Genomic DNA, 13,084 nt, shown 5'->3' with positions numbered 1-13,084 from the left:
CTCAAGTTTTCTCATTATAATTCAGAATTTCATGATTTTAGTTGGTTGCAGTGAATACTTTGGCCAGCTGGAACAAAAAGAGGCTTTGTTTCATAGAATCATTTAGGTTGTTTCATACGCTTGAAGGAGAGTTATGCTGGAAGGACTTTGAAGCAGACTCAGAATGGGCAGTTCCTTCCACCACATATGTGAAGAAATAGCCCAGAGAGAACTCCCTTCATTGTTGAGCACAAGAGGCCAGACTTTGTGGAGTACTGAACTACTGACAGCTCTCAGAATTTCTCAGCAGCTGCTGTTCATCCTCAGCATTAAACATGTAGCTGTACATGTTGTTGAACACGTTGTTTAAGATGGTTCCATGGAGTAACTTTGACCATCTCCAGTGGGGATTAGATATTACCCATAATTAAATAAAAATAGTAACCTCTTGACTACTTATGTAGTAAGTATTTTAAATATCGTATTACTCAGCTTTGCAAGAAGAGTTTGTAAATATTGAAATGATAGATTACTATATACATGATTGAAACATCTACTAATTAATGTATCTGTGTGTTTAAAATCCTTGGATCAGCCTGGTATTTTTCAAGGGTTGATAAACCTTGTGCTTGCTTCCATAGGAACATTTTAAATCAAATAGCTAACAAACTTCATGCTGATGCTGGTTTTTACAAAGCAATCTAAGATTATGTTATTGGGGAAATCACTTAGAATAGAATCACAGCATGATAGAATCATTTAGGTTGGAAAAGACCCTTAAGATCATCGAGTCCAACCAAGTCCAAACTTGTACATGGAGTCCAAACTTGTCTGTTTTTATTGCCAGAGTGGCATTGTACTTTTTCCTTTGTGTGGATACCTGGATCAGTCATTGACATCCATGGATATCTAACTATTCACAGTGAAGCCACTTTTGACCCAAAAAAGAATTTTAGAATCTGCCCCTCTTTGACTATGTGCATACTGGTTGAAAGCTTTCGGTCTTCTGGGGCTGGGTATAGGAATCCATGACCAATTTTCAGAAAAATTGTCGCCAATGTGCAGCCACATGGTCCCTGGCCCCAGTGCCCAGGTTTCTGGGGAAACAGAATGGAGGTTCACCAAATGGAAAAGTGCTGCTGTGCTCCCAAGTCCCACCTCTGATTTGGGTGACTGGAGAACCCGAATTCTGGGGTTCAGGCATGGTGCTGGGTGAGAAATGCATCCCTCTCCTTTCTCAGTTTCTTTAAATTCTCATGCTGTTGCCAAGCCAAGTTGTTAGAATATGTTCTTTGGTGCTCAAGTATTCCTTGCAGGATTTTCTTATGTAATAATTTTATTGCCTTATATTTACTTTTGCATTTATAAATAATCCATCTGTTTTTAATTTAGGCAATGCAGTTCCTTCTACAGTGAGACATCTCCCTGTATGCATAGGTACATAGATCAGCAGAAATCTTAAAATATCCATAAGACTCTCTAGTTGTTTTTTCCTAGGCTATGAATCAGGCCGTGATAAAAAGAAACTGATCCTGCTTCTGTTTAAATCAACAGAATAACTTTTAATTCCCCTCGGACAGAGATGAGCTCATCATGATACTGAGAAAAGTTTGTTTTACTTTTTTTTTCCCTAGCAAAGCATGTGTTTTTCTACCCTTCTGTAAAACTGAAGTATTTGCCAATATTTAAACTTTATTTAAGCAAAGCTCCCATGAATAGGGATGTCAGTATAGAACCTACTGACTCTTTTTAATAAAGGGGGGAAAAGCCCCCAATCAAACAAAACCCTGACACATTTTGCTCTTCTATTAGGGAAAAGCAATAAGCGATATTCCTCAGCTCCTCATGTGAATACCTCAGTGCCCATGGGTTGTCCCTTAGGGCAGTGGGATGGGTGCAAAGCATCCCAAGCCGCTGCCTGTGAGAGTTTGGTTAAGGCTGGCCACAGTCCAGCAGATGGGGGTGCTGTGAAGGCTGGTCCTTCTGTGAGCAATCCAAGATGGATTATTGTACGGGGCAGTACGAAGAAGGCTGGAATCACTTTGGTCTCTCTGATAAACCCATCATGGTCTTGCTTGTTCAATGCCTTGATTTGCACTTTTTTCCTTACAACTTTCTATTTCTCCTCCATCGTATTAGGACTTAAGTATTAAAGTGGAATAACTGATACATTCCAAATTCAGTGCATGAAACTGCCCTGCCAAGTCCCCCAAACAAAATTACAAGGTCTGGTGAAATCTTACACTGAGTAGTTATTAGATCTGTCAAATGAATCATGCTTCTGGGGAATCGGATGTTGTTAGGATTCAAACATACATAGCTGCAAATGCAGAAAAATAATGTATCAGAATAAAAGCTTGCTGTTTAATGAATTTGGGCACATGATTTCTTCAACCTATCCTGTATGCAGAATGTAGGAATAACAGAAATGTAGCATGACACAGATAATAACTATCATAGCCCATGCTAAGCCATTATATGACAATCGCAATTTATAATTAATACTGACCCATCTCTTGCGGAAGGAGGTCCTTTTTTGGATGATTTCCAAGTCATTCTTTGTGTCCCCAGGCACAGACTCACTGCAGAGTGTCACAAAGATTTCTTGCTTCAGAAGCAGGAAGGATAAAACAATGTAAAAAAAGATTTTAAAGCATTTGACACAGTGAAGCTGAAGACAGATTCATTTTGTAAAATTTACAAAGGGAAAAAGCATTTATTGACATATTTTCCTGCAGTTCCTTTGATTGTTCAATTCATTCACAGGTTTTCCTTTTATGACTAAAACATAAATAAATATATTACTGGGCAAATACAAAGAGTGTAACCAAATTTAAAAAAATTGTCAGTAATTACCATTGGATTTCTCTTCATTTGCAAATTCAGTAGTAGCTCTGAGGAAGACAGAGACAAATCCTATTTGTACTATTTTTTAGGAGATAAAGCCCATTGCAAGAATCCCTTGTACAGCAAAGCTTCAGATGGAAATGGGAACACAGCCTAACTCTAATCCAATTTTGAGGCTTGCTCCTGCAAATAATTGGGGAGTACTGGAAGTGTTCAGCCCTTTGGTGGTATCTAGTGTCTAATTCAACAGCCACATTGTAATTCAAGCGTGTGAGAGATCTCATTTCTTATAGTATATGCTGCATAGAATAGGCTGGCCAAAACTGCCCTGGATTATTGAGAGAAGTGGCAAAAGTCCATATTCTAGTACTTTTGCTAAGTTTAAGTGGCACCTTAATTTAGGAATACCTCTCTGGAGCCAGTGAGGCTCTTACGCGTATCTCTGCTGGAAGCTGTATGTCCATAGTCTACCTCTGTAGGCTGGATGGCTCTGTGTTCCGAGGATAAGCGTATAACTGTCTTGATACAATGGCACCATGGCAGTTAATCTGCTGTAGTGATGACATCAAGCTACCAGGGAGTCTTTCATCTCTTTCCTATGTTGCCTGCCACAAACAGGAACAGAATTTAGTAGCCCTGGCTACCAGCGTCCCATGGGTGGCAAGCTGCACTGTGGAGCTGGGCTGGGAAGCGCGCCCAGCCTTAGCCGCCCGCTGCTGAAATCAACGCAGGTATGGCCATCGTGTACAGCCGTCGGTCTGTTCCTGTAGAAAAAAAATCCCAACCCAACCCCAAACATTCAAAATCTTTCAAAGCAAAAGAAAGAAACCTCCCAACCCCCCACAAATGAAAAATTAAAACAATAAAAAACGCCCCTAACACACTTAGCAGGCATCTTAAGTATTTTTTCCTAGGTGCCCAGTATTGGGAGTGCAACAGCTTTGAAGAAGGACATATAACACATCTATGGGATTTCACCTGTTTTATTATATTCCCATTACACAACAGAAAGTGACTTGGATTTTGGTTTTATGGTTTTTCTATTGAGTTTAACTCGGACTAGTAAATTTCCTTCTGCTACAAAATGTTCTCTGACGCTCACTACTGTAATAACTACCCTTACATTGTCTGCTTCTGAATGCATTATGTTTTAAAATCCATTAACAAGAATGACCCTCCTTCATTGTTAGGTTCATTAAACCCAAGAGACATAATCAGTAAAGACAAATTTCAAAGAAATTTAAAGTTCTGAAGTTTTAACTTGTATTTTGTTTGTCTTCCATCTGATATAATTCTGGTATCTTCTTATAGGAAAAATAGTGTCAGGGGACCTTGACGATGTAGCTTGTATTTCCATTAATTTGTTCTTGCCAGATAAATTATTGCCAGATCTTCTCAGTCACTGTCTTTATTAACTCGGTTAAATTTCTCCTTTGGGTCATTGTCCAGTAGTTTGTCCAACTCACTGAGCTGCTGGCAGACTGAAGGATCCAGTGTCCGGAAGAGTACTCTTAGCAGGGAAGATGATGAAATCATAATATTTGTGGGATCGCACTTTTTTTTTTTAATTGAGAAACAGGTTTATGAAAAACAGTCACTGTGGATGTGTTTCCCTCAGAATACAAAGGACAAAACAACTCAGCTTACTAAAATAATTTGTTTGGGTCTGACTAGTTGCTTTCAAAGTCAGTTTTCCTTTCGACACAAAGCTTCTATTCACAAGAACGACCACAGACTGCTCTGCTAGTGAGGGGTGGTGCGGTGTTCCTCCCACTCAGCGGGACCCATTGAGAGGCTTAAGGTTATCTTCTTATTTGTATTTACTACACAGCTAAAAGCTTCCTCCCCATCTAACTCTTCTCCCACCATGTTCTCACAAGTCTGCATAATGAGATTAATAAATAAAGCTTCAAAGGGTAACCAGATCAATAAGACTTTGTACTCCTGAGCTTTTGCTGGTGGTGAAGTAGGTGTGTTCAGCATCCTCAACTAGTTCCCGTAAGAGTCAGGAGAAGCTCCTGGTGCTTCAGATAGAGCCTGTTCCAGGCATTACGTAGCACCTCAAATTACAAATCTATTTTCTAAAAAATGATGCTAGAAAAAATGTCATAACCAAGTTATATTTTTATATTGTTCTGATTTGTTCCAGACAAAACATATCAAATTTACAAGTGGAAAGGAAAGCTATCTCCCTTCTCAGTCCTCATGTATTAACTTGCCAATACTTGGCTCTATCAACTTGCTTAGAAGCTGAATGTCATTTTGGCTTCTTTAACTTGTTTTTCCAGTGTGTTGTCACCAGCAGGCCAGTTCTGCCACCAGAAACACTTGGCAATCAGATTGTCTTCAGCAGCTCTGCACGCATACAATGGATCCTGACGTTGTGCAAGAGAAATAACAGAATCCGTTTCCCTTCCTCTGGTCTGCTTAGCTATGCAGAGCTAACAGGAGGCAAACTTAAACCCCAGCTGCCCCCCATGCAAACAAATCCATATGAACACGCACGGACCAAGGCTGCAGCAATAATGGCCAAACTTCTGCAGGATCCTATGGGAAGCTGCCCTGCCTCAGAAAGCAAGGGGAGGCTGTGCCTAAGGCATGGGCTGTCTCTCCCTTACCCCTTTGCTGCTCCTTAAACTGTGCTGCCCAATGTCTGGTCCACTCAGCGAGGTTGGATCTGACTTTTCCTGGAGAATTGGCCCACATTATACATCCATCTTGGCACCCATTCAGGCTGCAGTCTTTCTTCTCTGATTGCCAGAAAGCACGCTAGTAATTCAGATAGACTGGTGGGTCTGGGATATGAATAGCTGGCCACTGGGAACAGTATGAGAACTTTATTGTCTTCCATAGCCCATCATAAACCAAGAATGATTCGCCACATGTAACTGAGCTGGTTTTGGATTTTAAATCCTAAGACATCATGCCTTCCAATCTATTTCAATTATTTTTTTTTTTCCTTTCCATTGCTCTGGGAGAGGAAAAAAAAGCTTCATCCCAGCACAATAAAAAAAATAAAGGGTTATCAAGAGGCAGTTCAGGGATTGTTTGTGGCCTGTCAGGCAAACTTATGCACTCCTTAAGTATACAGTCAGCACACCACTGAAAATGGGTCATTTCTGTATGTCTGTTGGGACACGGAACTTAGCAGGTTAGTCAGATGGAGAGTTATGCAAACATGGTTAAAAAAGCAATGCTTTTGTAGACTGCTTCAAAAACCAGATCCAAAATTTGCAATTCATTCAAAAGCTGACCAGCGAGAGGTGGGGAAAGAACATAGCTAAAAATTAAAACATTGGAAGACAGATGGGATTTTCTCCAACAGCGTGACGAAGAACTGACGGTGAGAGTTGACGCTTAGTGGATTCTGCTGTATTATGCTCTCAAAGCCATTAAAAGAACTGTTGAAAAATTAACCACCACGCAGGAGTTCAAGAAATCTCTCAACCATGTGTTTATTTTTCAGTCATGACACAGCGTTATGCATGTAAGACAAAGAAGTCATCTACCATTTGTTTAAAACAACAGACTCCCCAGCAGCCCTATCTTTTATATGGTCTAAAAATAGCAATATTAAAAAACTATCCATCCAGTTCTCTAACTGGACTTGTAGCATATTTATGTGCAAGATGTGTCTTACAAGCCTGCAGAAGGAAAAGAGGCTGCTCTTCTCGTAACTGTCAAAGCTATGGGCAGGCTTATGGATAATGCCATTGCATTGCAAATTGCAGTGGAAACCTGTATGGACAAGGTTGGGTACTTGGTATACACCTACCCTCCTTTCAGCCAGTGACGGCGTTTCCTCTGTTCCTCCTTATTTTCCCCTGTTCCTAATTCAGCCATATGTTTGTGTTTTGTACACGTAAGTGAAGTTAGCAGGAGGCTCGCTGCTAACTTCAGCCGGATTGAAATTTAACCCGCTATCTACATTTCTGCTTGTAATGTTAAGTGAAAAAAAATGGATTTTCAGCAGCGCTTTTACAAGCAGAGTTGCACACAGTTAAGATCGCTTGGGTGAAATTCAAGCCTGTTGCAGTCAATGTGGTAGCTATTTTTTTCACTACGCCTCTATTTAGCCCACACTTGAGAAGAAAACACACACCGCCACTGAAGTATTATTTATTTAGAATAAACATCAGTTGAAGGAATTGGATGCTGGAAACTACCTAGTTCTTTGTATCCTTGGACAAAACTATAAAAACTGCCTCCAGAATGGCGTAGCATGGAAATAATATTATTCCTTCGGTCTTTTTCTCTTTTCTCTATAGCAGCCTTCTCGGTAATACCCTCAATGATTTAGAAATGCAGCAACAGTGCATTATAATACTATTTTGAGTATTGAGGAAAAGCATCTGCCGTCAGTACTAACCTTTGTTTATTACTGTGAAAAAAACACAGTAGCATGTCATGCAGAGCTAATTTGAGAATTGCGCGTTGAAATTATTATGTAATTCCTTTTGTTTCCACCCTGTTCAGATGTTCTATGACTATTCATGTGTATTTTGTTTTAAAGTGTTTATAAGACTGTTTAAAAGGCTTTGTTTAATTACTGTGTAGCGAGATACTAGATACTAGCACTGAATTTACCTCCGTTCTTCACCATCATGAGATCGTTGTAAGCAGGTTTCAACTTCCAAAAATTCAAATTGTTTCAGTGCTCTTTGCTGTGCAGATAATGCAGTGCATTCAGTTGCTCTTTAAATCCACCGATTTGTCTGCTTATTAGATTTTAGCACCACGCTGAAGTCACACCTCAGTTTATTAAATTGGTAGTATTTATTGGGGTTTGTATGTTGCTTTTAAATGGTTTCCCTTTCTTTCTCAGGGAAAACAAGAAACAAAGGGAACTAAAAGCCGGGGTAAGAATACAGAGGAAGATGGTGGCAGTGCTAGTAAGGCTACTTAAGTCCGTTGGCGCTCAGCCCACAAACTTTCTTCAGCTCAGTCCCTTGACTGTGCTGCCATTTGGCATCACCTGAAGAGAACCACAGGTACCTCCTACGGTAAGCTGGGCTAGCAGCGATGCAGTTTTGTAGACCTAGCTTTCGAGGGAAATTTCCCAGTACAGACATGGGACGATGCTGGACAGTAGGTACACAGTTTTATTTTAACGTGCTCACCCAGACCTAATATTCTGCTCTGCAGTAATTTTCCTAGAACATCCATTCCTTTCTATTTCTAGAAGGTTCAAGTAGTAACGCCCTCTCAATATAGAGGTCCACCTGTAAACTATGTAAACTGCTTTGGGATGAAGATGGTAAATATTTGCTTTTCATGAAAAGTACAAATATATATGTGGATATATGTACTTAGTATACTTTAGGGAGTTTTCCATGCTTTTTTTAAGGAATATAAGTATATATATACATGTATATAAATGCTTAGTTCTAAAACTCAGCTCTGAGCAAGGAAACAAACTGGTCTGAGAAGCCAAACAGCCTGTGCAACCAAATCTAAAAGTCTTCAGGTTTTTGTTGTAAGGCTTCAGGTGGGCGCTCCTGATTACACAAAAGTCTATGCACTGCAGCAGTTCCTATAAGAAGAAGTGGTTTCACCAGTTTTGCAACCTTAATAAAACGTCATTCTATCACAGACAGAAAAAAAAGTCCAATTTTTAAAAAGCGTGGCGTGGTTCATCTGTGTTTAAGTTACCTTTAAGAATAAACAAAATTAGTGTTTTGAGGAACACCAGTCTCTGTCATGTGGCTGCTTGTGAGGTACCTTATACCACTGTGCTTCATCTTCCCCGAGCAGTGAACGCTGGTGTCTATGGAGCCAGCATGAACTGATCTTATATAAAAGTATAACACACCCATAACACGGGAGACAGAATAACTCTCCTGGATGTTTGCATAGCCTGCTGAATTGTAAAAAATGCAGTAGTTCTGGAAAACACACCATACCATTAGTTCAGAAAGAATTTATGTTTCCCTTCAGAATGTATGCTCTATATTGGCAGGATGGTCAAGGATGACTATTTATAATATACTGTAGTTGCAAAAAGTTGTATCTTATTTATAAGAAAGAAACCTAAGTTACTAAGATGGTTAGAAATGTAAGTTGGTAAACTAGCCTTATACTTTTAGACATCAATAGTCAATTTATGAATAGGATTGCAACTTCAGCTTAAATTCTGAGTTTGGGATGACTTATTATTATATCTGCCCCACCTCTCCCCTCCTGCTATTTGCTCCTCTTCATTCAGTTGCTCATGGGGGAAAATACTAATGTGGGCATAGCCAGAGGTTAGGCAGCCAGAATTTCACTTTGCAGTAAGTTTCAGCAGTTCCTCTTTTTCTTCTCTTCACAAAGGGACGCTCTTATCAAGTGGCTTTCCTGTGGAAGAGGAATGAGCAGGCTTTTTCTTTCTGACCCTTGTTAAGCAACTTGATGTGCTTTTCCTTTGTTTGTTGTTTGTTTCTGCAGTTCTTATTTCCAAGACATTTCCTGTGGACTGTCCAAGTGCACTTCAAAAGTGAGAACTAAGTATATCTGCGCAGTGTCTCGCCGCATGTTGGCTGTCTGAAATGAAATAAGTGAAATGACTGACCCACAGCTCTTAAACTAGTTGAGTGCATCCATAACAGTGCCAAGGTTCACACTGTTAATCCTCTTTGAAGCTGCAAAATTTAACCCTATTTTGGAGGTCTGGTTTGTGGGTTTTTTTTCATATCCCAGACCTCTTTCCCAGAAGAGCTCTGATCTTGGCTCAGACAAGAAGATACTACCTGCGAGGTGCTAGTTTTTCTTGTTAGTCCAGTGTCAGCCTTCCTCTCACAGAATATGAACTGTTAATGTTTTTCTGGAACAACTAAGCCAATTACATTTATAGTTTCACAGTCTCCCTGACCCTAAGATAATTTGCTGGTGTGCTTTCGCCCCCTTATTAAGTTACCTTGTCATAGGTTTTATTTGGTCCCAGCAGGCATTGGGGTGCAGTGAGAACTGGGTGCTCTACAAGGACAGGGGAGCCCTTCCTTGGCTTTATTCTGACTGCAGCTTTGAGGGAAGAAGAACATAAGACGTTTCCCTCTCTACAGCAGAAACCCCAGTGATTTGCATACACTCTGATCTCATCTGAATGTGTTTTTAACATGGATGTTTAAGATATTAATAGGCTACTTTTATCTTGGACCTCCCTAAATATCCTCAGAGTGGTATTGTTACTGTAAGAGAACATACTCCTACATGATCCTACTTGGTTAGCATTAAAAATACTTCAAAAACAGAATGGAAGAATGAAGTCTTTGTCTACGAATGCTAAAATCTATCTTCATTTATGGGAAACTGTCGATGAATTGCCATGGAAACATTTACTAATTGTCCATGTAGCCTATAAAAATAGTAACAAAAAAGGTAAGATTTGTCAAGAAATGACACTTTGTGAGAGGTGACCTGAACCAGAAGAAGATTGTGAAGAGAGGCAGTGTGGTATAGCAAAACCTTTTCTTCTCCAGATTATCCCTTGCACACTGAGATCACCTCAGTGTCTTCCCAAATGAGACCACATTCCCACTGAATAAGAGTAGTGTCACCATGTCCCTTGATGCCTATTTACAACCCATCCTTCAAAACACAGGGGTTAGTGGACTGTGACTTCAGTAGAAAATCAGGACACCCATCCATTCTCTGTCATAGTTTCAAAGATTTGAGTAGTCGCATTTCTCATATTTTCTTCCATTTCTTTTTCACTCTCTCTAAAAATACTCTTTTCCAGGTCTTGGTGTAGCTCTTCCAGGGGTGATGCAAACCCAGTTGTAGCTCTTGTCCTGTGGAATTTGCATAGTAATTTAAAAACTCGCAGCAAATCAGGGCAGTAAGTAGAAGAGGCATAACAATAAAATGCACACATGTAGAAGTGGATAGACAGAAGTACATCTTGAGAAGCCCCAATAGTTGTTTGGGTTGGTTTTTTTTTTAAATCACCTTGAAGTACTACTGCCAGAATCTGATAGTAGCCATTAGTGTTCTGTTGGCCAACCCAGGAGGCACTTGGGCTCTTAAAAAAAACACATTGGGCCTCTCCGCATCTTTAAGGTCTTGGTGTTAATTGTCATGTAGCAAAGGGATCTATCTGTTTCAGGAAGTATTTGCGTGGCTGCATTGGTTTAAAAAAGTTGTGAAATGACAGCACTGATTTCGTTCATGGCCAGTTCAGGCTCCCAGCTAACAGTAGAGTAATTATTGACCTAACATGCTTGTGTACAACTCGATGTAAACAATTCTTTACTCATTACATGGGTCATTTAACATGGGCAGAAAACAGAACCAAATACAAGGAGTTGCTGTGCTTGATTGGTTTCCCTCTCTTCCCATTACAGACGATTCTGTTCCCTACCGGGTCCCTGTGTGAACGAAGAAATGATGCCTTCTCTTAAGTGAAGTGGATTCTTTACCCACTAGCAAAACTGTGGTGCTTAGAATTAGTTTCTGCTGTAAGGCTTTCCTCCTTACTGTTCCTGCAGGGAGTTATGAGAAAAAAATTGAGAGAGAGAGATATATACACTTTGCTTAAAATGAGATGGTATATGGAAGTCTGCCATATCGGCACTCAGAACATGTATGGCAGCCTATTACTAGAGAATAAATCTTGAATAAAAATGCCATTTCAAACACTCTGTTGGGCTAGCAGAAAGGAAGGGCCCTGTGGGAGCAGAGCCTGGGAGCCCCCAGAGGACAGGAGCAGTCCAAGCAGCGTTGGGTTCACTAGATGGGAGCCACTGCACAGTCAAGGGCTTTTCTCTTTCCGAAAATCTTCAGCTCTTAAACTTGTCTTCTTAGAGTAACAACGCCAGGGGAGTCCATGAAGTCATCTGCACAAAATTTGTCTGTCCCTTTGTTTCTTCTCAGTGGATAAATCTTTTCATATGGTGAGCTGGCAAAAGCTCATGGCAGAAACTTTGGTCCAGATAAAGTGTTACTAGATATTCACCTCAAAGTATTGTGATAATCACTACAGTCATTGCTGGTTTAAAGATAACTAGTTTAAACATAACTCCAGTATACATTGTGTGGTGGCCACAGCAGTGACTGGTCAGCACATGACCTAGCACGCTAGAATGCATCTTTCTCCATAAAAACTTCAGCTTATTTTTTTCTGCAAGTGTAGAGAAGGCATTACTCTGTTCAGCTTCTGTCATGTGTACTTTTTCTACTAATCTGTTGCTACTCTAACTTCTCAGAGTGTGTGTCAGCATAGTCTAAAAACAATTGTCAAAGGAATTCTGAATAGCAAACAAATACTAACATAAACCACACAACTTTCACTGAAGCATTTGACAGTCTCTATCCTGATTTATTTTGTTGTGTCTCGAAGCAATGTGTTATGTCAAGTAAAGTAATTAATATCAACGCAGCTTTATATCGAGGTGCAGCACGCACAAATAAAGCCTGAGTGAAATGAGATGAAATATTGTGCTTGCTGACTGAACACTGAACAAGATTGCACTGAACAAGGAGATGGCAAAGTTTTTAATATGAAGGCCTATCAACAAGGAAGATTAAATGTTTTGGGGTTGCTACCGATTCACTGTCAGAAAGGTTTAGACAGCCAGACTGTTAGACATTAAATGGCTCGATAGCAAGATGCTGAAATTTTATTTTGCTAGTGACTTAGGTCTGCAATGTCCACTGAGACATGTGAAACTGTCTGAAAAGATAAACTAAAAGACTACTGAGCATGACAGGAAACATAGGGTTAACAATAACATGCACAAAATAATTCCAGCAAGAAACCTAGAATCCAAGCATTGCTTGAGAAGGCAAAGGAGTGCAAGAGATGAGTCAGTCTCAATACCTTGGCAGTAACATGCAAGCCAGTGGGGATATCCAGAAGGAAAAAATGTCACAAATTGGCAAGGCAGCAACTGCATTTATCTGCTTAAATAAGATTCAGTCCTTGAAAATCTACAACTTGAAGAACAAATTGAATATTCAATTCATGTTATTTTCAACTTAACAGATGGATGTGAAAGCTGGAAATCTACCCAAAGTATAGACCGTCATCTAAGAAGCCTGATAAAACACTCAGAAAAAAAAAAAATTAAACTTGGAAAAATAGTATTTTTAAAAATATATTTATGAAAAATAAAAAATTCTAAAAATTTTTCCAAAAATGTAACAGTATCTTATGTCAGATATCAACCTAAAAAAAAAAAAAAAAAGATATCTGTATTCAGGATATGTGTTGGTAACAAAATCGAAGAAATCCACTGGGTGGAAGCACATTCAGAAGTATACGCGAAAGGGGAGAACTGAA

Source organism: Charadrius vociferus, unplaced genomic scaffold (genome assembly GCF_000708025.1).
Source record: "Charadrius vociferus isolate BGI_N301 unplaced genomic scaffold, ASM70802v2 scaffold303, whole genome shotgun sequence".
Classification (NCBI taxonomy): Eukaryota; Metazoa; Chordata; class Aves; order Charadriiformes; family Charadriidae; genus Charadrius; species Charadrius vociferus.
Note: the sequence above shows the minus strand (reverse complement) of the source record.